This window comes from Callithrix jacchus, chromosome 16 (assembly GCF_049354715.1).
Source record: "Callithrix jacchus isolate 240 chromosome 16, calJac240_pri, whole genome shotgun sequence".
Taxonomy (NCBI): Eukaryota; Metazoa; Chordata; class Mammalia; order Primates; family Cebidae; genus Callithrix; species Callithrix jacchus.
This window is the reverse complement of record NC_133517.1, coordinates 74,667,709-74,695,665: the sequence shown is the minus strand read 5'-3', so window position 1 is coordinate 74,695,665 and position 27,957 is coordinate 74,667,709. Positions and strand designations below refer to the sequence as shown.

The 27,957-nt window shown below is 43.3% G+C and overlaps 1 long non-coding RNA gene and 1 other non-coding gene across 6 annotated transcripts in view; one reads left to right on the top strand and one right to left on the bottom strand.

Moving 5' to 3' along the window:
• The window catches only part of LOC144579768 (uncharacterized), a 656,332-nt gene that overhangs the window by 586,959 nt on the left and 41,416 nt on the right, over positions 1-27,957 (bottom strand). For 4 of the 5 annotated variants that reach the window (XR_013528135.1, XR_013528134.1, XR_013528137.1 and 1 more), the window contains exon 2: positions 10,731-10,829. The exons of the other annotated variant lie outside the window; for it this stretch is intronic. This is a non-coding gene — a long non-coding RNA (uncharacterized LOC144579768). The remainder of the gene's footprint in view (positions 1-10,730; positions 10,830-27,957) is intronic. 5 annotated transcript variants of the gene reach the window in all.
• Positions 6,308-6,413, top strand: LOC118148711 (small nucleolar RNA U13). Its single transcript, XR_004735627.1, has one exon. It is a non-coding gene; the product is annotated as a small nucleolar RNA U13 (small nucleolar RNA).

Genomic DNA, 27,957 nt, shown 5'->3' with positions numbered 1-27,957 from the left:
AAAAGGCAGTGAACTAGTTATGCTCAGGTAGTTGTCTCCAAGTATTTAGGGAGTTGTTCTCCCAGATTGAGTGGTTCTAGGAATAAGGCACAAAGTATTTAGTTCTATGACAGTTTCAGTGCTCAGCAAAACAAGACAGGCATTGACTTTGGAATCAGAACATTCAGGCTCTTCTCAACCCATTTCAATCAGACGTTTGCCCCCACCATGTAACAAAGTCACCAATGGCATGTCAAGGTCACTAGTGTCCGCACCTGACCAAGTCCAACAATGGATTTTAATCCTCATCTTACTCAATAGCACCAACTGACACTGCTAATCCTTCTTTTCATGAAACACTTTTCATCCTGGGCTTCTACGCAGTCCCACACTGGTTTTTTCCCAATCTGTTTCTTCCCTCTCTCCTTCACTGGATTCCCCTCTTCCTCCTGACCTATATAGATTGACAGGTCCCAGTCTCATTTTCAGCCTTCTTATTTCCTTTCTCTGCTCTCATTCTCTACGTGATCTCCTCCAGTCCATGGCTTCAAAGTCAGTCTGCATGATGAGGATGCCCACATTTTATCTTCAAATCAGTGTTTCCCTTATTAGAAATGTCCAAAATGGAATTCCTAATTTTCCCCCTTAACCCTGCTCCTCCCTCAGAATTCTACAATTCAGCAAATGGTACAAATCCTTCACTAAGGTGCTCAGACCAAAACCCTGGAGTTTGTCTTAACTCTTCTCTCTTTCATATCCCACATTTATTCAATTAGCAACCACCTCAACCATTTCCACCCTAGACCTAGCCAGCTTCATTTTTTTTTTTTAATTGTGACAAGGTCTCACTCTGTCACCCAGGCTAGAGTTCAGTGGTAAGATCACAGCTCACTGCAGCCTTGACCTCCAGGGGTTCAAGCAATCCTCCTGCCTCAGCCCCCCAAGTAGCTAGGGATAAAAGTGTTTGTCACCATGCCCGATTTGTGTGTGTGTGTATTTTTTGCAGAGTCAGGGTTTCACTATGTTGCTCAGGCTGGTCTTGAATCCTAAGCTGAAGTGATCTACCTGCCTTGGCCTCCAAAGTGCTAGGATTGCAGGCATTAGCTTCTGCACCCAGACACTGGCTATGTTTTTGCCTTGATTATTGCAATAGCCTCCTGTGGTTTCCAGGAATCTGCTTCTCCTTTCCCAGCCCACTGATACTAGGCTTAGCCACATGATTTGCTTTGATCAGTGAAATGTGATGGAAATGACACTTGTCACTTCCAGGCAGAGGAGTTCAGAAGCAGCATGTGATTCACCATGATCTCTGGAGACCATCAATGGCTCCAGAGGGAGCTGCTTCATCAACCTGGGTCCTACAGTGAAGATAATGCGGAACAGACCTGCCAACATGGAGCATTGTTCCCGTGGCATTACTCAGCCCATCCATGAATACACCGACCCACTTGACTTTCTACTTCCATGTCACCGCCCTCCCCAACATCCATCCAGGAAATTCTCCACATAGTAGTCGAAGGAATATTTTGCAAGGGTAAATTAGATCATGTCATTTCCCGACTCCAAGTCCTCCAAAGACTTCCACTTAACTTAGAATGAGATCCAGCCTTCTCATCCTGTCCATAAGCCCCTTTAGGGTTGAGTTCTAGCTCACCACTTTGACTACATCTCTAGTTCCCTTCCTCTCACTCTTTTCTGACACTGAGAAATCCACACTGGCTTTCTCTCTGTTTCTTTAATATGCCAACATTCCAACATCAGGGATCTTGCATTTGCTGTACCCTCCGGGATGTTTGTCCTCTAGATCCTTGTATGACTCCCTCACTTCCAACAGACCCCTGCTCAAATGTTTCCCATCCGAGAAGGTTCCCTGCATACCTGGTTTAAAATAGTCCGTTTCCTCTTCCCACATGGCTACCTGCTATCTCCTTCCTCTGCTTTATTTTACTTCATACCACCTATCACTACGAAATAATGTATTATACAATTATTTTTCTGTTTGTTGTTCATCTCTCCTACTAAAATGTAAATTTCACAAAGACAGGAACTTTCTCTTATTCACTATTAAAATTCCTAAAACTTATAACACTGCCAGGTACATGGTAGACTTCAAAAAAGTATGTTTGTTTTGAATGAACAAATAAACAAACGAAGCCTGAGATTTTTGCACTGACTCTCTGCATGCATGTGGGAAAGTTATTTCAATTTTTGAGTTCAGTTGCCTCATCTGTAAAATGGAGACAGCAGTCCCTGAATTTTCTACTTTATAGGGTTATTGTGAGGACCAAATCAGATCGCGACTGCAAGTATGCCTTCCAAACAACAAAGACCTTTGGAAATATTACTTAGGATCCTGGGATTATTGATACATTATCCTCTTTGAGATACCAGGCAAATTTCTGGCCAATCTCTGAGAGAGAAAACTGTGTCTCTGGTGGCCGTTACCTCTTTTTTCTATTATCATTTCCCAAAAATATGGTATATGTTTTTCTCCTCCTGAATCCAGGCACTTCCTCTTATTTGTAGGGCAGGAAGAGTAATACAAACCTGAGTTATCTCCAAATCTGCCAGAGCTACCTTGGAGGAGTTCCTTAACCTTCTGAGGCTCAGATTCTTCATCCATTAAATAGCGATTATGAAGAACTAATTTCATAAAGCTATTATGAGGCTGTAATGACTTATGCATATGAAGAACTTTGAAGATTGAGTGGGATATGTGTTAGTGGGATTCAATAAGTGTTAGTTGTTGTTATTCACTTAACTATTGACTGACTGTGCAAATGATGCTTCATACATTTTTGTATGTAAATCAAATGAGAGAATGTATACCCACTACTTAGAATGGTTCCAGAAGCCTTACAGGTGCTTAATAAATAGTAGCCATTATACTATGCAGCCATAAAAAAGGATGAGTTCGTGTCCTTTGCAAGGACATGGATGAAACTGGAAACCATCATTCCTAGCAAACTGACACAAGAACAGAAAACCAAACACTGCATGTTCTCATTCATAAGTGGTGTTAAACAATGAGAACACACAGACACAGAGAGGGGAACATCACACACCAGAACCTGGGGGCTGGGGTGCTAGGGGAGGAATAGCAGGAGGTGGGGAAATTGGGAAGGGACAGCATTAGAAGAAATACCTAATGCAGATGACAGGGTGATGGATGCAGCAAACCACCACCATGGCACATGTATACCTGTGTAACCAACCTGCACAATCTGCACATGTGCCCCAGAACTTAAAGTATAATAAATAAATTTTTAAGAATATAAGCAGTAGCAGTGGTGGTGGTGGTGGTGGCAGTAGTTCAAAGCGCTTATGAATTTCAATAAATTTTTAAATGGTCCATGGTCTCTTGATATAATGTTATTCTTCTCCTTTTCCAGCATTGTGGTGCTAATTAGGAGACTATTACATAAACCTCTTCCCTAACCAGTTCAGCAAGTCACAATTGGCACCTAAAAGCATCAGTAAAATTGCTAACATTGTAAATCCCATGGCTACAGTCCCTATCCACCCCAACCCTGAAAAAGAGATCTATGGGTACCGGTCACAATGTAAAAGTCAAAACCTGACTACAGTAAGTTTGTAGGGGCCCTGGCATTGCTACCTGCCTAGGAATTGATGACCTATGGTTTTCAAGCTCTCCTATAAATAGGAACTGGGTTCTTGGCATAGAGTCTCCACAAAGTCACCACTGCTCTGCTACCTAAATAGAGATATCCATCATTCTCTTTCTCTAAGTATAAAATGGAATCCAAACTTTGGTCAAGCTTTCAAAAGACATCCTTCTCACTCATTCTCCCCAAAGATCTCTGCTTTGCTCTGAGAGAGTGATACGCAGCCATACCAACTTCCTACATCTATTATCAATTCTGAAAATGTTCCCATTTCCTTTGAGCTACATGCTAAAACATCTTCTCACTCTCACCATAAAATCATTCAATGCTACAAGAGGATATTATAGACTTCCACATAAAGGTAGCGGATGGAAATAAACATTCTTTCTGCTCCCTCCAGAAATTCCAATAAAAATTACAGCAAAGGAAATTTTTTTTTAGATGGAGTTTCACTCTTGTTGTCCCAGCTGGAGTGCAATGGTGTGATCTCAGCTCACTGCAACCTCCGCCTCCCAGGTTCAAGCAATTCTCCCACCTCAGCCTCACAAGTAGCTGAGGCAACAGGCACCCGCCAACATGCCCAGCTAATTTTTGTATTTTTGTAGCGATGCGGTTTTCACCATGTTGACCAGGCTGGTCTCAAGCTCCTGACCTCAGGTGATCCACCCACCTCAGACTCCCAAAGTGCTGGGATTACAGGCATGAGCCACTATGGCCAGCTGAAAATTTTTTTTTTTAAGTATTAAACCTCAATGAAAAAGATAACCAGAAAAAAACATGAAAGAATAAATCTGGAGCTCTAAAAAGCAGTTGAACCCATGATAACTCACTTAGCAGACCTAAGAAAGCTGAACCCCAAGCTGACAATAAGAGCAAGCCCAATTTTCACTGCATAATCCCAGGGTACCACTGGACATAGGTAGAAAGCTGAGTCTGTTGACATGATGACTGGCTGGAAGTGTGTTTAAAAAGCAGGCCGACCCTCCCCAGGCCCCTCATCCTGCCCCTTCCCCAACCCAGCCAGCCGAAGATTTATTCCCTGGAAAGGATAAAGCATAATGGGACCACATACAGCATTGTTGCGGGCAGAGACAGTGTACTGAACTCAGGAAGATGAAGTGAGATGTCACACACCAAATATGAGGACCTCAGCTCTCAGAGCATAAGAAGCCAGACTTAACACGCTGCTTGCCAGAGACTGAAGCACACCTCTCTAGGAAGTGTATGTACTTCAAGAAAAGATATAGCAGCACTAATAACAGAATTCCCCTGGAGAAGCAGATTGGCAGATTTACCTTACAAGTGGTGAATTCAGAGTCAACAGGTTCCACCCCGCAACAGGCTGAGTTTCTAATTTGCTTTTAAGTGTCTCATTTCAAAGTGTGAGCCTTAGTTGATGATCACCAGAACTCCGAGGAAATTCCCTAACTTGAAAAATACTGTTGACCCTTTAGCAACATGGAGTTAAGGGTACCAACCCCCATGCAGTTGAAAATCCGCATATAACTCTTGACTCTCCAAAAACTTGACTACTAATAGCCTACTCTTGCCTGGAAGACTTATCAATAACATAAACAATCACTAAACACTTTTTTATGTCATATGGATTATATATTGTATTCCTACAATAAAGTAAGGTAGAGAAAAGAAAATGTTATGAAGAAAATCATAAGGAAGAAGAAATGTGTGTATCATTTGTTGAGTGGAAGTGGATCATCACAAAGGTCCTTACCCTAGTCATCTTCACGCTGAATACGCCAAGGAGAAGCAAGAAAAAGGGTTGATCTTGCTGGCTCAGGGGTAGCAGAAGCAGAAGATAACCCACATATTAGCAGACTCAGACAGTTCAGACTCACGTTGTTCAAGGACCAACTGTAAAAGGCCAAAATATTAGGAGGGGGGAAAAAAGCAACTTATAGAAAACTCTGCAGAGAATAAAAACTTCGAAAGGAAACTATTACCAACATCCTCAGACAAAAGGAGAAGTTATTCTAATTTCTTAAATAAAAACAATATTCTAGCAAAAGGAAAACAATTATAAAACAAGAGAGTAATTACAAATTCAAATTGACAGCTAGGATGAAAATTTCAGTCAAAGAGTTAGAAGGTAAATTTAGGGAAATCTCTTAGAAAGTAGAATGAAAAGTCAAAGAGATGGAAGACATGATACAAAAGACAAGAAATACAGAGAAGCAATCCAGGAGCTCATCAACCGAGTGACTAAAATTGCAGAAAAAGAACTTGAGAAATAGAAGAAAAAAGACACAAGAAATCACCCAAGACATTTCTCAGTATTGAAGGGCATGAGTTTCTAGACTTAAAAGGTGCAGTAAATAGATAAAATAGATAAATAAATAGTACAATAGATAATAACTAGATACATTTAGATACAATAGATAATAAGTAAAATAGTACAATAGCTAAAAATAAATTCACACTAAGTTCCGTTATCTTAAACTTTCAGAACAATAGAAATAAAAGAGGCAATTTTAAAGCTTTTTGGAAGAAGCAAAAATGATTGCTCAAAATACCAAAATGACTGTGGGTTTCTCAATAGCCACACTAGAAGAAAACAGATACTGTAACAACGACTTTAGAATTCTGTAGGAAAAAATTATTTCTAGCCTAGAATTCTACACCATCAAAGTTAACAATTAAATATTTGGATGGGATACAAACGTTTCAGACATAAGCTACTGGAGATCCTTTCGCAGTTCATATGCATGATGATTGGGTGTTCATGTCCATGCGTGAGATGTGTGTCTCCCTCAAACCTTGTTATGATGTTAGCACATTTCCCATTTGAGGTGAAAAAGGGAAAAAAAAAGAAAGCTACTAGATAAGTTCGAAATGAGGAGGCAAAGCAAGAAAGAGGAAGATGTGGAGTCTGGGAAATAAGAACATCAATCCAAGAAAGAGAAAGGAACTCCCAGAGATAAAGGCGAAGGGAGATCCAAGTACAGCCATGTACTCAGCCTGGAAATAAACTAGTCCAGGTTGGAGCAGCTCAGTAGGGCACAGGAAAGATGACCAGGAGATGGCCTCGTTGCAATACCTGACATGAGTGTATTGAGAGGAAATTTACACAGCTGAGGAGAAAGTTTGGAGTGAATTAGTGAGAGAAAACGAAACAAAGGAAGAAAACACAATACAACAATTAACACCAGGAAAACCTAAAGATTGTGCAAGGAAGTAAAAGCAAGCACATTTCAGCTGTGAAGAGTATTTATAGGGACAGGAAAATACACACACTGAATATTCTGAGCAAAATTAGGAAATGACAGTAGTGGGATAATGGGAGCATGGCGGTGGCGGGGAGGTCAGGAATTGTGCATGATAGGGCATGGTAGAAGTGGGCTAAATTAAAATGAGATGAGATAAAGGCAAAGAGAGACCCAAGTACAGCCATGTTCTCAGCCTGGAAATAAACTAGTCCAGGTTGGAGCAGCTCAGTAAGGCACAGAAAAGATGACCAAAGATGACTTTTGCTAAGTCAATACCACAAACTATGGAAGTGTTATTGTTTAGAACAAAGAAAAATCATAATGCAGGGAAGGGATCTCAGAGAAAAGAGATGAGAAATAGGTCTTGAAAACATGGACTGGATTTGAATGAATGGAGGAACGAGGGAGTTCCAAATGCGGATCCAGGAAAGGAAGATGTCATCTTGGCACCATGAAGAGACTGTAGGTTTCAGAGCCCAGACTTTTGAGTGAGAGGCTAACAGTTAATGCTTAAAGCATTCAGCAAAAAAGAAGGAGTACTATAAGCATATAGCAGTGACACGGAGGCAATACCAAAATAATCAGCTATAAGAGTTGAATGTGTTGATTCTAGGAAGCAGGAAATGATAGATCAAGAGAAGGGTTTATTGTTTCTCATTATGCCTTCTAAAATTATTTGACCCTGAAAACTGTGTATGCATATAAAGCTAATCCAAATTAAAACTAAATTTTAAAATGATCACACGTCAACAATAAATTAAAAGGATGATTTTAATTTGGCTTCCCTTTTTTATGTGCACACATAGACACACGCTGCCATTTGGACAATACATTTTGTAAAGCATCTAAATGCATGACAATATTTCAGAAAAGTGTTAATGATGGCCTGAGCCAATCTGTCTTTTGTAAATAATTTCTCAGGCAAGTATACTAATTAGAGCTAAGATACGCAAATGACACAACAACCCACCAACAGAGAACATTTGCTGTTCATCTATTGAATATATAGCAATAAATATTCAACATTCTGTGGGGTAAACAATCAAGTGTAAGATGTGGTTTCTGGCATTATGGATTTTATGATTCAATTAAAGACATGGAACATAAACGTGTAAAGTTAAATGACAGTACAAAATTTACAGTAACATTTCATTTAAAAAGTAAAAGATGTTACAAGATAATACATGACTTTTGCTAAGTCATCACCACAAACTACAGAAGTGTTAGGGTTTAGAACAAAGAAAAATCATAATACAGGGAAGGGATCTCAGAGAAAAGAGATTAGAAATAGGTCTTGAGAAAATGGGCTAGATTTGAATAAGTGGAGGAATGAGGGAATTCCAAACATGGACTCTGGAAAGGATGATGAGATTGCAGGTTGCAGAGTCTAGATGTTTGAGTGAGAGTCTGCTCACCGGAATGGAAAGGCAATTAGCCTTTGGCCTGAGGAAAACAACTTATTCAGAATAAAGTATTTCTATCACCCACAGTGAGGACAAGGATTCAGTCAGATGTCCTGTTGGGATGTGTAGCCATCATTTTATAAGCTCAAAAAACCCCAGGAATGGCTTCGAATTCATGTTACAGACCCAAATTCCCTGGAAACAGCAATTGCCTCTTAGCAAAATCATTAATTAGGGCATTGCCTTGATTCCATTGTGAATAATAAAAACACGTGCACAGACTTCTGTACTTTGATGAAAGCATCAGGGTGTGATTTATGGGGCAAGATGCTCTCTGGGGAATATAAATATGTAAGTCTTACATATTTATTAAGTTCAAACACATTACCTCTTCAATGGCTTTCAAAACTAAAGTGACCTCGGTTCAGCCAAATAAATAGGACAGACACGTAAATTAGCAAAAGAAGAGCTCTGACATTTATGCGAGGCTTAGATCCCACAATGGACGAGATCTGGATCAGTGGGAAGTCAAACGCCTTCTGTATGTAGCTATTGCCAGACAAATCTAAATACTTGGTAGGCACTCAAAAAAAAAACTCTTACTGATTTAAGTAATTAAAGGGGGTCTAGTGGGCAGATGCAAAAAGACAGAAGTCACATCACGAGGCAAGACTGCAACAGGAGTCTCTAGCCAGTTCCAGAAGAGCAGGTGGTTATATTCATCAGTGCCCAGAAGAGGGCAGCCAAGAGCTGCTCAAATGGAACCTTCCTGGCAAGGATACCCACTGGCACCAATCAGGGAAAACTGTCCTCTTCCCTGCACAGAGAACAGAATCAGCCCAGAACTAATTGGTGAAGAAGTTTGGGGAGAAAAAAAGCAGGGGTGGGAAACATGGACTAAAGATGTCCAAGACAGATGAAGAACCAGACCAAGAAGAATTATGAAGCCAGAGAATGGAAAAGCAAGACAGCAGCCAGAGGTCAAAGGAACAAGGTGCAACTCTGACCATGCCACTCCCCTGCTCAAAAGTTTTCAGCGGCTCCCTACTATCCATCACACACACTCCTTAGCCTAACATTCAGGGCCCCGCTACAATGTAACCCTGACCCACCTTAAGAATCTTGGGATTTGCTAGGTTTTCTATCATACACTTAAGTTTCCAAGCAACCCTATGTCTTTCTTGTGACTTTCCTCCTCTGCGTCTTTGTTCCTTCTGTTCCTTCACTCCTCTAAAAATGAGTGGCCACCACATGCTAGTGATGGGAGGGAGGGATACAGGATCAACCAGAAGAAGTACCCACCTCACAGCTGCCAGGAAGAGACAGAAACTTACAGGGCCATGCAATACAGTGAGGGAGGCAAGAGTGGACAAGGTGGAGAGAGAAGCAGCCAAATCAGGCTGTCAGAAAAGGCTTCTTGGAGGAGGTGACCATCCCCCTGAAATCACTCTGCCTTTCCTCTCCACTCATCTAAACCTTCAGCGCCTGAAGAAGAACCATCTGTTGTTTTCATCTGCCTGCCTTTCCCCACTCCTGGTAAAGTACTCCATCTCCTCCTTTAGGAAACTGCTCCCTACTCCATCTGCCAAGGAGGCTGATATGGTAATGTGCTTGACCATATCACCCCATCCCCTGGTCCACAGCGGTTGGTTCAAGGAAGATCCTTCAAGACAAAGACAAATTAATCAGATGCCTTCCCGGGAGTTTTCCTCTCCATTTTGGAATCAGAGGAGTAGCTAGCTTTCTTATTCCCCTGGACTGGAGGCTGACAGGGTAGATTCCAGAGTTGTTGGTGCCATGTCCCTTGCCCCATGGAGGATTCTGAGAGAATACACTGGGAAGAGAGGGAGATAATTGACACTATACAAATCCCAGAATTCAGTTGCCCTGAATTAGGGCTAGGCCTCCGCTCCACTATGAGCAGTGAAAGCCCAATTCCAGAGCTTAGCCAAAGGAGTTTGTTTTTCTTGGGTAGCAGGTGATTAAAAGGCCAGTGGACAAGCCTTGCCGATCTGGCTCCATGATGACATCAAAGACCATTTTCCTCCACCACCTTCATCACATTACCTTCCTGGTACTCCAAGATGACTGCTGTATCTCTGGGGGTTCTATCCACACTCCAGACTGGAAGGGCAGAAAGCATGTGCCCATTAAGTGAATCCTGTTTATCAGAAAAAATAATGTATTCCCAGAAATCTCAACCTGTATCCTTCTGCTTATATCTCAATGTTCAGAAAAGGGTCACATGGCCAGCCCTCACTGCAAGGAAATCCAGAGAGCTGAGTATTTGTAATTGGGCACATTGAGACATATTGAGAGGAAATACACGTCAGGTGGGTAACTGGTGGTATCCGCTACAGCTCCTAGATGTCTTTGTACACATCAGGTAGGTAATGGTGGCCTGCATAAACCCACACATTCTCCTTTTTGCTTGAGCTAGTTGGAGATGGGTGTTTGTTTGTAACTTTCAATCAAAAAGCCATGGCTAAGATACTCACCAAATGCCACCACCACCACCGTAGAGCCTCCCTGATCCCACTACATCAGAATGATCTTGATGTCTTTAATTTCCAACAGGTCCTTTTCCCACCAGCAGCCTAAGGGAGAGAAATCACAGGGACGAGACAGTCACACCTAGGCAGCCAAACCCCGCCCCAACAGCCAAAGCTGGCAGAAGAACCTGGCCAGCAGGATCCCTGGAATCTAGCTCTCTTCTCTCTCTTGCTTCACCTGCGGGGGGCCACAACAGAGCTGTTTCAAAGCCATCAGCACCATGAACCCAGCCACTGCTGTTGACCCCATACCCTGAACCCAGCAGTAGATACTATCCAGGGCTTGTTGCTGGCGGGAAAGCAGGAGACAGCAACAGCCCTGATTTGCCACTAAAACACTTAAACATCATGAGATACAGCTACAGGATGAAGCACTAGAAATGAATAAAAAGAGAATGAGGAAGCTCTGGGTATATTAATGTGAAGCACTTCTAAAACCATCACTAAGAGAAAAAAAGTTAAGTGCAAAATGGTGTCCATATGAATATGAGATATGTAGATAGGATATATACATATAGATGAAATAATCATTTGTGATAAAGGAAAGAAAAATAATATCTGCACAAATATTTGTACCTGATCTCTAGGATAAACAGTTCAAGAGACTGGTGCTTTTGGCTGCCTCCAGGGTGAAGAACATGAAGGTTACAAAATAGGAGGGAAATGTTTCTCTGTACGCTCTTTAAACCTTTTGAATGTTGGACACTAGGAGTCAACTATCTATTTGAAAAAGAATGAAAATACATTTCTATAAGCAAAAACAGTACAGTTTGTGCTGGTATGTCTGGTTTGTTTGGTTTGGTTTGGTTTGGTCCGGTCTGGTTTGGTTTGGTTTGGTTTGGTTTGGTTTGGTTTGGTTTGGTTTGGTTTGGTTTGGTTTGGTTTGGTCTGGTCTGGTTTGTTTGGTTTGGTTTGGTCTGGTCTGGTGTGGTTTGGTTTGGTTTGTTTGGTTTGGTTTAGTTTGGTTTGGTCTGGTCTGGTTTGGTTTGGTTTGGTTTGGTTTGTTTGGTTTGGTTTAGTTTGGTTTGGTCTGGTCTGGTCTGGTCTGGTCTGTCTGGTCTGGTCTGGTTTGCTTTGTTTGGTTTGGTTTGGTTTGGTCTGGTCTGGTCTGGTCTGGTCTGGTGTGGTTTGGTTTGTTTGGTTTGGTTTAGTTTGGTTTGGTCTGGTCTGGTCTGGTCTGGTCTGGTTTGCTTTGTTTGGTTTGGTTTGGTTTGGTTTGGTCTGGTCTGGTCTGGTTTGGTTTGGTTTGGTTTGGTCTGGTCTGGTCTGGTCTGGTTTGGTTTGGTTTGGTTTGGTTTGGTTTAGTTTGGTTTGGTCTGGTCTGGTCTGGTTTGCTTTGTTTGGTTTGGTGTGGTTTGTTTGATTTGGTTTGGTTTGGTCTGGTCTGGTCTGGTTTGGTTTGGTCTGGTTTGTTTGATTTGGTGTGGTTTGTTTGGTTTGGTTTAGTTAAGGCAAAACAATAGGAAGGATGACATTGGCAAACTGGACTGGGAAGAGAAAAGGAAAACAGAAAAAATGAGCATCCATTTAACAATAAAATAGAAATAGTGTTTGGGCAAAGGGATGCTTTTCTCATATCGTGCTTGAAGCATTTACAGACATCAGCTCTTTCATCCTCTCTTTGCTACAGCTGTGGAAAAACTGATTCAATTCCTTCCAGCTTAGAGCTAAGGAAAAGCCTGAAGAGCTGAGTCTCAAACACTGCCCCATTTCCCCCACCTGGCCAGGCCACCCCATCCTTGCTCAGTCTGTTTACTGTGTCTGCAATCTCTCGCCTTTCTACTCCTTCCATTCCAAGGAGCTGCTCCAACACCTACACACCTTCTCTATTGAAAATAGCTGTTTCCTTAGACCAGGCACTGGCCTTTTCTGAAAAGAGTCAGGTAGTAAATATTTTAGGCTTTTTTTTATGGCCATTCTGTCTGTCATAACCAGCCAACTCTGCTGTTGTAGCATGAAAGCAGTGATAGATAATACATAAACAAATGGGCATGGCTGTGTTCCAATAAAACTTTATTCACAAAAACAAACAGGCTGTAATCCAGAACACTGACAACACCAAATGCTGGCAAGGATGTGGAGCAACAGGAACTCTCATTCATGGCTGGTAGAAATGCAACATGGTACAGCCACTTTGGAAGACAGCTTGGTGGTTTCTCACAACACTAAACATACTCTTGCCATATGATCCAGCAATTGCTCTCTTTGGTATTTACCCAAAACAGTTGAAAACTTATGTCCACACAAAAACCTGCACATGGATATTTAGAGCAGCTTTACTCATAATTGCCAAAACTTGGAAGCAAACAAGATTCCTTCAGTAGGTGAATGGATAAATAAACTGTGGTCTATCCAGACAATGGAATAGTATTCAGCACTAAAGAAATGATCTATCAAGCCACAAAAAGACATGGAGGAAACTGAAATGCATATTACAGAAAAGACCACATACCATGTGATTCCAACTATATGACATTCAAGAAAAGGCAAAACTATGGAGACAGTAAAAAGATCAGTGGTTGCCAGGGTTCATGGGGAGGGAGGGATGAAGAGGAAGAGCACAGAGGATGTTTAGGGCAGTGAAACTACCCTGCTGATACTGCAATGGTAGATACACGTCAGTATACATTTGCCCAAACCTACAGTATGTCCAAACACCATGAATGGTCCAGAATGTAAACCACAGACTCTATGAGTGATAATGATTGTCAACATAGGGTCATCCGTTGTAACAAATGTGCCTCTCTGGTGGGGGAAGTTGATAATGGGGGAGGCTGTACATGTGTGAGGGCAGGGAATAAATGGGAAATCTCTATACCTCCCATTCAGTGGTGCTGTGAACCTAAAACTGCTCTAAAAAGTAAAGTCTAGGCTGGGCACAGTGGCTCACACCTGTAATCCCAGCACTTTGGGATGCTGAGATGGGCGGATCATGAGATCAGGAGTTCGAGACCAGCCTGGCCAACCCCAGGGAAACCCCATCTCTAGTAAAAATGCAAAAATTAGCCGGGCATGATGGCACATGCCTATAGTCCCAGCTTACTCAGGAGGCTGAGGCAGGAGAATCGCTTGAACCCAGGAGGTGGAGGCTGCAGTGAGCAAGATCACGCCACTGCACTCCAGCCTGGGCGACAGAGCAAGACTCTGTCTGAAAAAAAAAAAATAGCCTATGTTTTAAAAACCTAATAGGTGGTGGCCATATTTGGCCTACAGGCCATTGTTTGCTGATCCTTCCTTTGGACTCCAGGGAAATTTGCCGTCAATGACCATCGTTCACTGCATTACTTTATAGTAGGTGGATGTATACATTTGCTGCCCTCAGATGCAAACACTTCAAAGATAAAGACTTTCTCTTCTTATCCCATCCACTAGCCTGAATACTGATGGCATTAAATTGGCCTGAAGTGATGTGACCCAGCTGCCAAAGACAGAACACAGCTCAGAGCTTCATCTTTCCTGGGGCATGTCTGTAGCATCCAAGACCAGCCCTTTGACCACCTCTCCACCATAGGCCCTGAAAAACAATGTCCCCACCTGCCCTACTACCTGGGTACCTCGCTTCCAGAAGCTTCCAGATGAGCAGTCAGAATGCTTTCTCTAAGTGTTTGGTAGAGGGTGTGGATTAAATAACTTTTAAAGCAAAATTCAAAATTCCAATGCAACATTGCTCAACCTGGCTGCCACACCTCCTTCTCTCACATGTGGCCCCACTGGTTTGCAGTCTAACCGAATATTTATGTTGCTGGTACTTTTTTAGCCCACTTACAACATGCAAATGTAGCAAACTAGCATTTACTGAGTGGCTACTACCTGCCAGTTGCTCTGAACATCTTAAAGAGACGTCCAAGGGAAAAAGTGGATTTTGACTTTCCATGGTGTGCTTTGAATTTTTTACTATGTATATTATTGTACTTTGTACATGATTTCAGATTACACATGTAATCCTAGCACTTTGAGGGGCCAAGGCAGGCAGATCACTTGAGGTCAGGAGTTCAATACCAGCCTGACCATCATGGCAAAACCCCACATCTACTAAAAATACAAAAATTAGCTGGGCATAGTGGCACACACCTGTAATCCCAGCTATTCGGGAGGCTGAGGCATGACAATCACTTGAACCTGGGAGGCAGAGGTTGCAGTGAGCCAAGAGCACACCACTGCACTCCAGCCTGGGTGACACAGCAAGACTCTGTCTCAAAAAAAAAAAAATTATTCAGTCTCAGGTATTTCTTTATAGTGGTGCAAGAACAGCCTGATTTAGTCACATTCTGTCAGAGCTCCCTCTGCACCTGTGTTTGGTCCTCAGAAAGTGACCAGTGTGACTGAGGAACTGCCTTTTTTAAATTTTTACTTTAATTTATGTAAATGTAAATTTTAAAATATACAATTCAGTTACTGAAAAACTTTATGTTTAGAACAATGCAGAGGTGACTCTATTGTTTCAATTGTAAATTTTATAAAATTGAAAACAGATCAAACATTTTCTTTGAAAATTTAAGTTCAGATTGAGATGTGTCATAAGTATGCAATACATGTCAGATATTGAATATTCAACACCAAAACAATGCAAAATACCTCATTCATAATCGTTTGTATTGATTAAATGCAGAAATGATGCTTTAGATCTCTTAGGTTAGATAAAATAGATTAGTAAACTCCATTTCACTAGTATCTTTTTTCTCTGTTTAATGTGGCTACTAGAAATTTTTTAATTAATGTGTAGTTTACATTCCATTTCTATTGGACAACACTCTTCTAGGCGATTTCCCAGTTGTCCTTTGCATTGGGAAATGGGCCAGAAATTTTGGCTGCTCCTGGCAGGCTGCCCTCCTAGAATTAACAGAATAGCATCCTCAGCAGAAACTGCTCAGCCTTTGAGGCTCGGGAGATGAAAGGAGAGAGAAAGGAGGTGCATTGGCAGGAAGAGCTGGGCCTGACTTCCTTGGAAAAGCCAGCCCTGGTGCCAGTGCCCCACCCTCCCCGGGATCCCTGTGAGACCACAGTGGGCCCTCTCTGGGTGGTCCAGGGATGGTAAGCACATGGTGCAGGCTCTCCAGGGACACACACCATAGAGGGATTCATGCAGAGGCACAGGATGTGCAGAATCATCTATTATTATTCACCCGAGAAGGCCGGGACTTCAAAGTTGAGGTGGCAGGGAACAAGGTTGGCAGGGATTCAGACCTCTCTCCAGCTGGCCTCTGTGGTGGCTCTGCAGAGTCTAGTGGTGACTGAATCTACTAAGCCAGATGCATAAACTTGGGCATCAGAATCCCTCTCTGAGTCTTGGTTTCCATCCATAAAATGAGAGAGTTTACAACCTCTACTTTAAAATGTGATAACTCAACACAACCGCCTTTTTCTCTACATAGCACTGGCAGAGTTGCAGGGCTCCAATCAGGCTCAAGGCCAGGCCTTTATTTTTCTCCTAGAGAGCTCACGCAGGAGTTCATTTCCATGCCCCATGCCCAAGGCCAGGTGTCCTTGAAACGTAGCCAAAAGCTTATTAAATGTACACAGAAGGGAGGGCCGCTGGGGCATGAGGGCCAGCTCTGCTCAGCATGGCCAGCGCCAGCTGTGTAGCTTTCTGTGATCCATCTCCTCAGGCATCATTTTCCCTGCCTCTGGGGAACACCTCCATTCCAGAAGGCTCTGAGTTGGAAATGCACAGGATGAATTTGGGCACATGTCCTCAGTCACAAATGCCAACAGAATTGGAATATCCAGCAAAGTGCTTTCCAGGCTCCTACTGCCCAGAGCCCTGGGAAGCCAGACAGTGGTGAATCCAGGAGTGGAGGTAGAAAGAGCTGTGCAGTGGAAACCCAGAAACTCAACTCCACCCAGGACTCAGCCAACTGCTAACTCAGTGCCATGGACAAAAGAATAACAACATGTGCGTGCGTGTGTATGTGTGTGTGTGTGTGTGTCCCTGTGTGCCAGGCCCAGAGAGGAAATATCACCATGAGTAAAGAAAGAAGCCCTTGCCCTTCTGAGGCTTCCACTCAATTATAAGATAAGAAGCACAAAAGCAGTGCAGATAGAGTGCAATGGCGAAAACATAGATGACAAGTTTGCCTACAACTACAGGGACTGGGACCGATTTCCTGCCAGGGAGGCATTTGGGAGAACAAACAAGTGCGAAGTGCCCGGGAGGAGAGACCAAGGAGGTTTCACGGCATCCTCTCAGAATACCAAGTTTAGTTGACCTCTTTCTCCTCTGTGTAACTTTCTACAGCAGGGAGTTGACTCCTCCCTATTCTCTGAGACATAAAGTCTGTTTCAAAGAATTCAAGGCTTGATTGTTCATACTTACTGTTATTGCATTTATATCACTATCAAGAGCATTTGTGATGGTCTGCTACCAGGTTGCTTAGTGCGTGTCTTGTCTCTCCAACAGCACAGTCAGGGAATATGTTCAATGCCTTCTCTTATTCCCTGCCAGCCTGCCATACAATCTCTGAGTTGGAAGGAACCCTGGAAATCATTCTATCCAGTTCCCCATCTTCTCTCTCCCGGAGGCCTCTGCAAGACTAATAGGAATATCGTCTGCACCTTTATTCTGTGTTTGTGCAAACAGGATGTTAAAACAGGTTCTGTTTTAGTATTAGCCGAGGCTCCAAGACACCAAGACACCAAGAGTGACTGCATGCCATTTCTAAGGAAGGTGGAAGACCACAAAGACTTAGATGGGAGTTAGTCAAGAATAGGTTGTTTTGTTTTGCTTTGCTTTGCTTTGTTTTGTTTTTTGAGAAGGAGTCTCACTTCTTCACCCAGCCTGGAGTGCAGTGGCACAATCTTGGCTCACTGCAACCTCCACCTCCCAGGTTCAAGCAATTCTCCTGCCTCAGCCTCCCCAGGAACAGGTTTTAAGACCCCAATCTATCACTACCAAAACTTTAAAGAATCTGGAGCTGGGATGGGATTAGACAGGATTTGGGGAAGGAGCTGCCAATGCTTAGACTCCCACCCTCCTTGGGAGAGGCTATTTCTTTTCACCTCAAGCCAAGGCAAAGGGGCTTCCATGAGACCTCCTGAAAGGCTTGCAGCACGTTCCCTGGGTCATGGGAGACTCCCTAGGTTGATGTCTGGCTCACCCTGAGCAGTCTAAAGGGTGAGAGATGGCGGCAGGCCAGATGCGCTGAGGGTGGATTGAAACGAGGTAGTTGTGTTGAGGAAGACTTACTTTTCCAAAGTTTGTCAGGGCAACGGAGGTGTGAGTTTCCCATGGAGCAGAACTGGCCTAGGAGATGGGGCACCAGATGCTGGGGGCTGAGGCAGAAGCAGTGAAGGAACGATCAGAAGAGATGCATGCTCCCAATCAAACAAAGGCAGGTAAGAGGCGGTTGCTGCAAATGACCCATGAAGGGACCCATGAGGTGAGTCATCTGTCAACCCCAGATGGCTAGAACACCACCGGTGGAGTGAGTCTCTTCCCACCCCTTTCCTCCTCTCTTCCCCTCTTGCCCTAGCCAATCCCGGAGAAGCCAAGGGGTGGGGGAAGTATGGAAGGAAAATGGAAGCACCAGGTGAAGAAAATAGAGGTGTACAGCCCCACAACCTCTTTTCACTGCAGGTGCCAGCCTAATGCAGCAAAGCTGGGAGAGAGAGGAAATTTTCATTTGCAATGTCCATGGGAGGATTTAGGGTCCTTACCCTGAAATGGACATATCAATTACCAATGAAGACTGGGGTTTTGTGGAGGAAGTGACCAGATGATGTTTTCTTAGGTAAGAGTGACAAAAGATGTCATGGAACTTGCCCCACTTTTATCAAGGAGCAGAATAAAAACTGCAGAGCAAGCTTGATGAGACAGTGGGAGACCAAAAATGCACTTCATTTCTGTTTCATCCTGCAAGTCCCTGCTTATTCAATAGGATGGTGTAATATATACACAATTTCCAAAATTGGGATCATATGCTACCTGGTATTCAAATCTTTTTTTTCTCAAAGAATAATATATCATGAAGTTTTTCCCTTGGAAGAAAATATTCATCTGCAAGTCGAACATACCACCATCTGGACATGCTGCAATTTATTTGCCCAATATCCTATCCAATGTTTGCTCTTGCAAATCATGCTAAAATCAAATATCCTATGCATAACTCTTTGTTTGATTTGACATATTTGATTCCTTCCTAAGGATAAATTCCAAGAAGTGGAATTGCTAGACTAATAGGTAGAAACCTTTTTAAGGCTTTTTATCTCTATCATCAAAGAGGCACGGGATCTCGAAACGCGTTTTCAGTAAGCAGGACTGAGCTGTCCAAAAAAAGGCCTGAAGAGGCTGGATATGCCCTGCAGTCTGTGTAGCCGCACTCCTGTGTCAGAGGGAAGCACGACAGTGACTATCAAGGAGGTTCTTCCACAGCTATATAAGGGGCACGAGAATCACACCTAACAAGCCCACTCCATTTTTTTCTACTATAAAATATACACACAGAATTCAAATGATATACACACAGAATTCAAATTATATTCACAAGAGTAACTCTTGTGTCGATGCATCTTTTCCTGACTCCCTCAAGGGGTTAATTTCAGGGTGTGAGGGCAGTATGGAGTGTGGTCAAGAGCATGAATTCTGGAGTCAGACAGCTTGGCCTCAGCTCCATTGTAGACTAAGCCTGTTACTGGAGCAAGTTACTTCTCTCTGTCCTGAGTTTCCTCATTCATAAACTTTCCAAATGTGAATAATTCCTGAAAATGCTTTACCAAGTGCCTGGAACTCAGTACATGCTCAATAAGTGGTGTCATTAGTTACCATTTTCTGCTCTTATCCTTAACAGAAGAACTGAAGCCAGATCAGCTAAATCTGTCGTTCTCAATTGGGAGTGACTTTGCCACCTGAGGTATATTTGGCAGTGTCTGGAGACATTTTTGATTGCCACGGCATAGGAGGGAGGAGGTGCTGCTGGTATCTAGTGGGTGGAGGCCGGGGACACTTCTAAACTTCCATGTACCAGACCGACCCTCACAGCAGAATGTCAGTACTGCTGAGTTTGAGAGTCCCCGAGCTAACCCATCCCTGGTGCTCACCTGGGTGCCAGCTCTCATGTGAAGATAGGCACTGCATTTCTGTTTTGTGCAATGACATTTTTGTGTGGCATTTCTCTCCCACTATCTCTGAGGTCATCTGGTATACCAAACAGGCAGGACTGCCCACACCCGCTGTCTAGCACTCCCAGTGAGAGAATAGAGAGGAATCTAGTCACCAGGGGCATTCACAGGCTTCGGCTACAATGATGCTGCATAACAATTACAAATTTCTGACACACACAAAATAAGCATTTACTTGTTGCTCATGGCTTTGAGAGGTGATTTGGACAATTCAGCTTTAGGTTATGGGTTAAGTTCAGATCTTCATGTCCAGAATGTATCTCATTCTGGAACCCAGGCTGAAACAAAACCCCAAGAATGTGGGTTCTTCCCATGGCAAAAGTCACAGAAGGGCAAGAAGTAACAGCAGTGCCTCCTGAAGCACAGAACTGGCACAGTCCCTTCAGCCACGTTCCATTAGCCAAAACCCATTTGTGGCCCCGGTTACCAACAGGAGAAAGGTGCACTTTCTCCTGTAGGTAACCGGGGCCACAAATGGGTTTTGTGTACACTCCAAAGTATACGTGGCGGAGAAGAAAGCGTAAGGCTCTTGGATCTCTGATAATGCATGGAGCTGCCTTCGCAGCCTGTACCTACTACCCATCTCCAAAATATTTCATATGAGACAATAGAGTCTTGTATGTTTAAGGCTTTGAAGTTGAACCTCTCATTTATAAACAAACTTGATTTCAAAACATACCTCAAGGATTCCCTGAGTTCACTGGCTGAATACACTTTCATTTCAGTGTATTATACAATCACCTTCCTGTTGGCCGTTCTGGTGTTCCCTACCCAGCCTGAAAGGACTGAATAAAACACCTCTCACATCCAGGTCAGCCTTTTCATTACAGTTGCTAGTCTCTTTCTTCTGAAAACCTGGGGGATGGGGGAGGGAAAGATAAAAGAAGAAGCCACCAAAGAAGCCACTATAGAAGTGTCGGGAAGTTTTTATACATTCAGTTACCAAACACTGGTAACCGGTGAATTCTGTCATCTTTCTTCTGGGCAATATTAATATTTGACATTTTGAAACCGCAGTCCTTGAGCACAGCTGTTATCCTCCACTGCCTCTGGAAACTCCTCCCTGGTTCATATGGAAAGCAACCGTTTAACTCCCATTCCCTCCCCAAACCTTAGCACTCACTGCCATCCTTTGTCCACTTCTGTCTACTTGATATATGCCAGTTCCTCTGGCTGCTGTCCAACTGCAGGACTTCTGAGCTTAGCATGAAAAGCCCTCAAATGATCCTGCCCCACCCTCTCTACCAGACTCCACACATCAAGTCCTTTAATCACTTACTCTAATTCCCCTTATCTACACCTGCCTCACACTCATCCAGTATGTCAGTGGAACAATGAGGCTTCCAAATAGAGGTAATTTCTCCCACTGCCCACTCTCTGCATGGCCAGTGAACTGACAGAGTCATAAAACAGGGCAGAGATCGCAGAGTGCCTCCAGGGCAGTGGTTTCCAGTGTTTTTATTTTAAACCTGGAACTCTTTGTTCACATGAAATCTTAGGTAAAGCCAAATATGCAAAGCAGGTAAAGACAGAGCCGTTTCAATGGAAGGGAGATGGTGACAGCAAGTTTGGAGGGAACCCAGCCCCACTCCCGCCCCTCAGCAGTTTTGAAGGGAACCCGTAGAAACCCAAGTATCTGAGTCCATGAGTGCTCTTCCTTCTTCCCTCTGCTCAAACGCTCCTCCTCCAGGGGTTTGCTCTGATCATCTCCTCATTCCAATCAAGCCTCCAGACAATGTCACCTTCCCTGGCCACTTATCCAAAATATCCCCCACTCCACATCACTCTCTATTCTTGCAGGCTGCTCTAGTCTTGTGTCAGCTCAAGAACGGAATAACAAATGTAAACTTTGCCAGGCACAGTGGCTCACACCTGTAATCCTAGCACTTTGGGAGGCCAAGGTGGATGGATCACCTGAGGTCAGGAGTTTGAGACCAGCCTGGTCAACATGGTGAAACCCCATCTCTATTAAAAACAAAAAAATTAGCCAGGTGTGGTGGCAGGTGTAGTCCTAGCTGCCCAGGAGGCTGAGGCAGGAGATTCTCTTGAACTCAGGAGACAGGGGCTTCAGTGAACCGAGATCGTGCCACTGCACTCCAACCTAGGTGGCAGAGTGAAACTCCACCTCAAAAAATAAAATAAAATAAAATAAAGGAAAGGAAACATATATGAGAAAGTGAAAGGACAGACTGGGACTGGTTGGGAGAGCTGTCAAACTGCTGTGAAGATCTGCCCCGAAGTGAAGGAGAGAGGGAAGGAAAGGAAGGTGGGAGAGAGGAAGGACCATAGACTATAATACACTTCTACAAAAATTCCAGCAAGGCCTTCAGAGAGTACTCAAGCCACAGTTTCCCATCGAAAAATCCCAAGTCGGCCTCAGTGTCCCTGCCATGCTGAGACATTGAGGGGAACCAGTCCCAGCGCACAGTGAGCGATGCATTCCAGAATGCAGCTGTGGGGGTTCTCAGTCACTTCTATACTCTGCTGTGTGAGTTCCCAGAGGCTTATTCTCGTGGCCACCACAATTTTCCTTCATAGTGCTTTCACTATCTGACATTGTATTTCGTATTTATTTGTTTATTATTGTTCCCCAAACCAAAATGTAAACTCTATGACAACACGGGTGGCCTGGCTTGTTCCCTACGGTATTCTCAGCTCCTAGAACAATATCTGTGAAATAAAAAGCAAATATTTGTTGGATGAATGGACAGGTACAGGGATGTTTTATGGGCTTCCATGGAGTTATAACATGAAGAAAATAGTGTAAAGATCTCAGAGTTGTATTGTTAATCAAAAAGGAAAACAACGGCAACTTTTCATCTTGGGAAACATCTTGGAGAAAGAACAGACTGCAGTTGACAGGGCTCAGGAACGCTGCTGCCTGGGGAAAGAGACAGGATTCACAAAACAGGGGAATTCGGCCAAGTGCTTGAGTATACCAGGTAGTTTGTTGTTAGGTTGCAATGCATCTAGGCTGAGAGATGAAAATTTGCTTTCCTGAAACTAAAAGGAAGCTCATGGCCATGAACATGCAATCTAACCTCCTCCTCTTTAGAAAACAGAGAGAGACCAGCCTTCCTTTGCATGTGATCGTTAGTGATCTAGGTATGATGCGATCCCCATAACATCCTTCAACCTGCCCTGCACAAATCCTCACGGTGGAGCACTGTTCTTTCAACCCCTGAGATCTAGATCGTGTGAAGATCTGACTCCACTATCTAAATTTCAGAGTCAGAAGATATGAGAAGACTCGTACTTACGTTAACAAGGGTGTAAAAATGTGAAAGGGAAATGGTTTCTCTATGAGTCAATATTGGAATTTCAAGTAATTTTTTCCCCTTTCTTAAGAGCAAAAGAGAGCAGGGACAGTGACTCACACCTCTAATCCCAGCATTTGGGGAGGCTGAGGTGGGAGAGTGGCTTAAAGCTAGGAATTTGAGACCAGCCACTCTTCCACCTCAGCTTCCCCACATTTTTTTAATTAGCTGGGTGTAGTGATGCACACCTGTAGTCCTAGCTACTCTGGGGCTGAGGCAGCAGGACCACTTGAGCTCAGGAGGTGAAGGCTACAGTGAGCTATGTTAGCACCACTGCACTCTACCCTGGTTGACAGAGCAAGACCCTGTCTCAAAAAAAAAAAAAGAAGAACAAAAGAACCCAAATGGCATACAAGAATGTCCGCTCTTAGTTACAGGGCTTTCCAAACTACAAAGACTTCCTTTGGTATGAGAAATTCAATGAATTTGTTTAAAAAACCATAAAATTAAATGTATATACTTAAAGGACTTGGACTGCCAAATACATTCTTCAAAATGGCTTTGCCTTTTTGATTTGCTGCACAATTTTTAGCCAAAACTGGTGCAGTACTCTAAATATTCTAATAAAAATAGAATCTCACAGACCTCCAGAAGGCTAATGGTGACCTCCAACTTTTAATAACAGAGCTGAGGACCAAGGGAAAACCAAGTGGTTTGATAGATTCAAGATCATGAAAGCAACATTAATTGTCTGCCCACTGACCCAGGGAAGAGGTTAGAAAAGGGGCCACAAGGATAACAGCAGGAAAGGAGACAGGCCCAGCATGGAGGAGGGGGGCTGAAGCACCCCATCACCCCTTCCTTTCCACACTTTTATCTGACACACACGCTGGGCTGGGTAGTAAGCTTTCATGTAAAGAAAAGTCTGAATAAACAATTTGAGTAGCACTAGTCAATTCCACTGAGATGATGTAACACTTGTATCTGATTCTTCATTCCCATAAATCCTGGCTTGTTAGTCATGTAACATTCCCTGACATATTTTCCACCCTTCAGCACTCAGGGACTCTCTCCAAAATGGGACAGATGTTATCTGGCACTCACCCTTTACTGGAGCTCTCAGTGGAAAAATTATGCAAAAAAAAAAAAGTATTTCAGTGAACATTTACTGAACTCTGACTCTATGCTAGACCAGAGATCATAAGATCATCCATCCCCACAAATAACTTACAGAATAATAGAAGAGAAAGTACACAGGCAGTGTGAACATAGTATGCTGAATCATGTAGAATGTGTTTGCCTGCAAGTAAGAGAATACCGCCGCCCCTGCAACCACCACAAAAAAATTGTGACTTAGACATAGGGGGTTATTACTATATCTCACATATCCAAAAATCTGGGAGAGAATATTCCCAGGTTGGTTTGCAGTTCAGGAATGGTAGGGATCTGGTTCACCATCTCTATGATTCTCTCGGCTTTCCCCTCATAGCTTCAAGATGGCTGCTGTGGCTCCAACCATCACATCCTCACAGAACTACATCTAATGGCAGCCATGAAAAAGGTCACTCCTTTGTAATCATGGAGGAAAATCTTCCCCAAGAATTCCTTGGCAGATTTCCCATCTTATCTCTTTGAGCAGAATTAAATCACATCCCCAGACTTAAGCTATAAGGCAGGTTGGGAAAGAGACTATCAGTTGTTTTCAGCTTTGGTTGAGAGAGACAAATTCTGCCAGCAAGGAAGCAGGCAAAGGAGTGGTTGTAGGTGAGTGACCAACATGGTCTGGCATACATGTCAGGGGCAATGACAGACAAGCATAAAGCAGGCCATGGGAGCATGGATGAGGGGCACCTGTCTCATCAAGAGGAGGCTTCCTGGAGCTGGTGACTCCTGAGATGAATATTAAAGAGAAAATAGGATTTAGTGAGATGAAGATGACAATAGAAAGGATGGAATGGACTGATGTCCCAGGTAAAGGGCCGAGATGAGCAAAAGCATAGGACTGTAAAATAATAAGGTGTGGGCACCAACTTAGTGTCACTACAGCAACTAATGACGGGAAACAAATCTTGTGATGTCTCAGAGGCCCGGTCATAAGGGCCTCCAGGGCTGTCTGAGGAGCTTAAACCTGCAACACAGGCCAAAATTTGCAAACTTGGAGGCTGGAGGCCAAATCCAACCTCCAGTCATGTTCTGTTTGGCAGCCACATGGGGTTTGCATTCTGACCACGAATGACTGGAGGCAGGGCATACTCCAGGGATGAACACTGGGTCTCCCCCTTTCCATTGTCTTACACCTGGACTGTTTCTCTAAGTTATGCCGTCAGCCTGCTCCCTCATGGCTTTTGAGTTCATGCTCCTGAATAGGCTCTGGAGAGCCATTTAAAGGTCTTACAAAGAGCAACGGCACTATTCTGTATCTCACTCTCCTATCATTCCTTCTGGCGGTATCGAGACATTGGAGTTATGAGGACCAGATTGGAAGTAGAAAGACTGAGTAGAGATATATTTTTCAGAACTGTTGGTCGCCAGTGTCAGAAAACTTACTCAAACCTGCTTAAATTATTTAAAAACAGATATTAGTTCTAGCACTCTTTAGAGTCCAGGATTAGTTTAAGCCTCAAATATGGCTAGATTCAGGGGTAACATGATGACAGTATGTCTCTCCATCCTGCTTTCTCATGTTGTGACTTTATTCTCAGCCAGGCTCTCTGCTCATGTAGAACATGCTCCGTGGCAGCCTCAGACTACTGTGATCCTAAAGGTCAGTTTTTGCCAAGAAAGGAGAGCGTCTTTCCTGATAATTCTGACAAAGGACCCAGGTTAAATGAGGCGGCATGTAGAAGAATAAATAGATAAGGAAACAAACAAAAGTCCCATGAAATACTTTGATTGGCCTGGCTGGGTCATGTGACCGTTCGTGATCTAAAACCCAGTGCTCATATAAGGAGAATATATGGAACAGGATGAACAGTCACCAGAGGGTGGAACTTCAAGGACTCCATGTGAAAGTATGAGCGAAGGAAGAGAAATCTGCGAAGAAAGGGTGGTCAGAGAATCAGGAATAAAATCCGAATCAAATGATATCCCAGGCACAAGGAAAGAAATATTTAGCACTGAGTGGGCAACTCTTTCAAATTCAACTAAAGTTTATTTCATCAAATTTTTTTTAAAAGAACTGTGATGGATTGCATTGGTAAAATGTTGGAACTACTTTTGGTAGAGTTGGGGACTTGGGGCAGGTTGAATAGTTGGCCATACGTTGAGGCATGCATAGAAAAAGGAAAAGCAGAAACAAAACTGTAGATGACCTAAGAATTTCTGTTGAAAGAAACAGTATGTCTTTTCATGGCTGTAAACCATGAACTGATATTTCACCAAGGTAAGATATTTTTGGCTGTAGTGTTTGAATTAGCAGGTGGGAAGGAAGCCTGAAAATAAAGAAAAGAGAGTTACTTTTTAATTTTTTTATTATTTAATTTTTTTTTAGAGATAGGGTCTTGCTCTGTCACCCAGGCTGGATTGCAGTGGTGCAATCAAAGCTGACCTTAGTCCCCCCCTTCCCAGGCTCAAGCGATCCTCCACCTCAGCCTCTAGTGTAGCTGGGACCACAGGTGTGCACTACCACACCCAGCTAATTTTTTTTAAGAGATGGGGTCTCAGTATGTTGCCCAAGCTGGTCTCAAATTCCTGGGCTCAAGTGATCCTCCTGCCCCCGCCTCCCAAAGTGCTGGGATTACAGGCATGAGCCACCACACCTGGCCAACTGTTTTAAAAAGAAAGATTGAATTACAAATAAAGATAACTACTAGAAGCATCAAGTCAAGATACATGGCAGCTGAGAACTCCTGAGGCTTGTCTAAATTCTTGTTTTCTATGTCTTTCACTTTTGTGGTGACTGAAGAAATAGGAAGCCCCACTAGCATCTGCTACAGCCATTCATTCATTCATTTATTCACTCAACAAATCATTAAGCCACAACCTGGCCAGGCACCAGTCCAGGTGTTAGCAATCAAGCAGTGAACAGAATTGGCAAAAACCTGATTGCATGGGTATTAAATGCCCCCGACACCAGATTCTTGGCTCTCTCGCCCTCCTACAGACCTGACCCATGCACTTGGCTTCCAGCTCTTTCTGGGCTCTACAGGCAATGTACCCAGGACACCAGGTGCCATCTCCAGTAGCTGAAAGTTTGGTTCTCTGGATTGTTCTAAACTTTTGAGTTGCTCACTCATCACCCGACAAAGGGTGAATACAGTCACACCTTTCTCCTCTCACCATATTTTTTCCCTTTCTTTTAGAACGTAGAGGATAGAAAATAACAAAATTTTCCCCACCTGAAGCTGCCAGTAGAATTCCCAAAATAAGGTTAACTTCTCCAGATGACTCACCTAAAAATCTCTCCACACTTCTCTTGTGCTGCTGAGAAAACAACTAAAAGTAGCTATTATTCTGGAATGTAGTGAAGATCAAAAGTGGACATCGAACTTGTTATGAGCAGAGAGCAGGAAGACTTGAGAATAGAGACTCTGGACTCAGACTACTGGGGTTCCAATCCTGGTGTCCTCACTAATCAGCTTTCGACACCGAAGAGGAAACACAGATGGAAATCCACCCTGTCCAAGAAGCAGCTTCCCACTAGAAAATGGGAATAAGAGTAATAATAGCAGGCACATCAAAGAGCTGTGAAAATGAGATGTAGTCATCCATTAAAGTGCTCAGCCACAGGACCACGTGGGCTGAGAGCTCAGGTGAGGGTGCATCCCACATGAGAGTTGGGGACTACAGCTGAATGCGAAAGG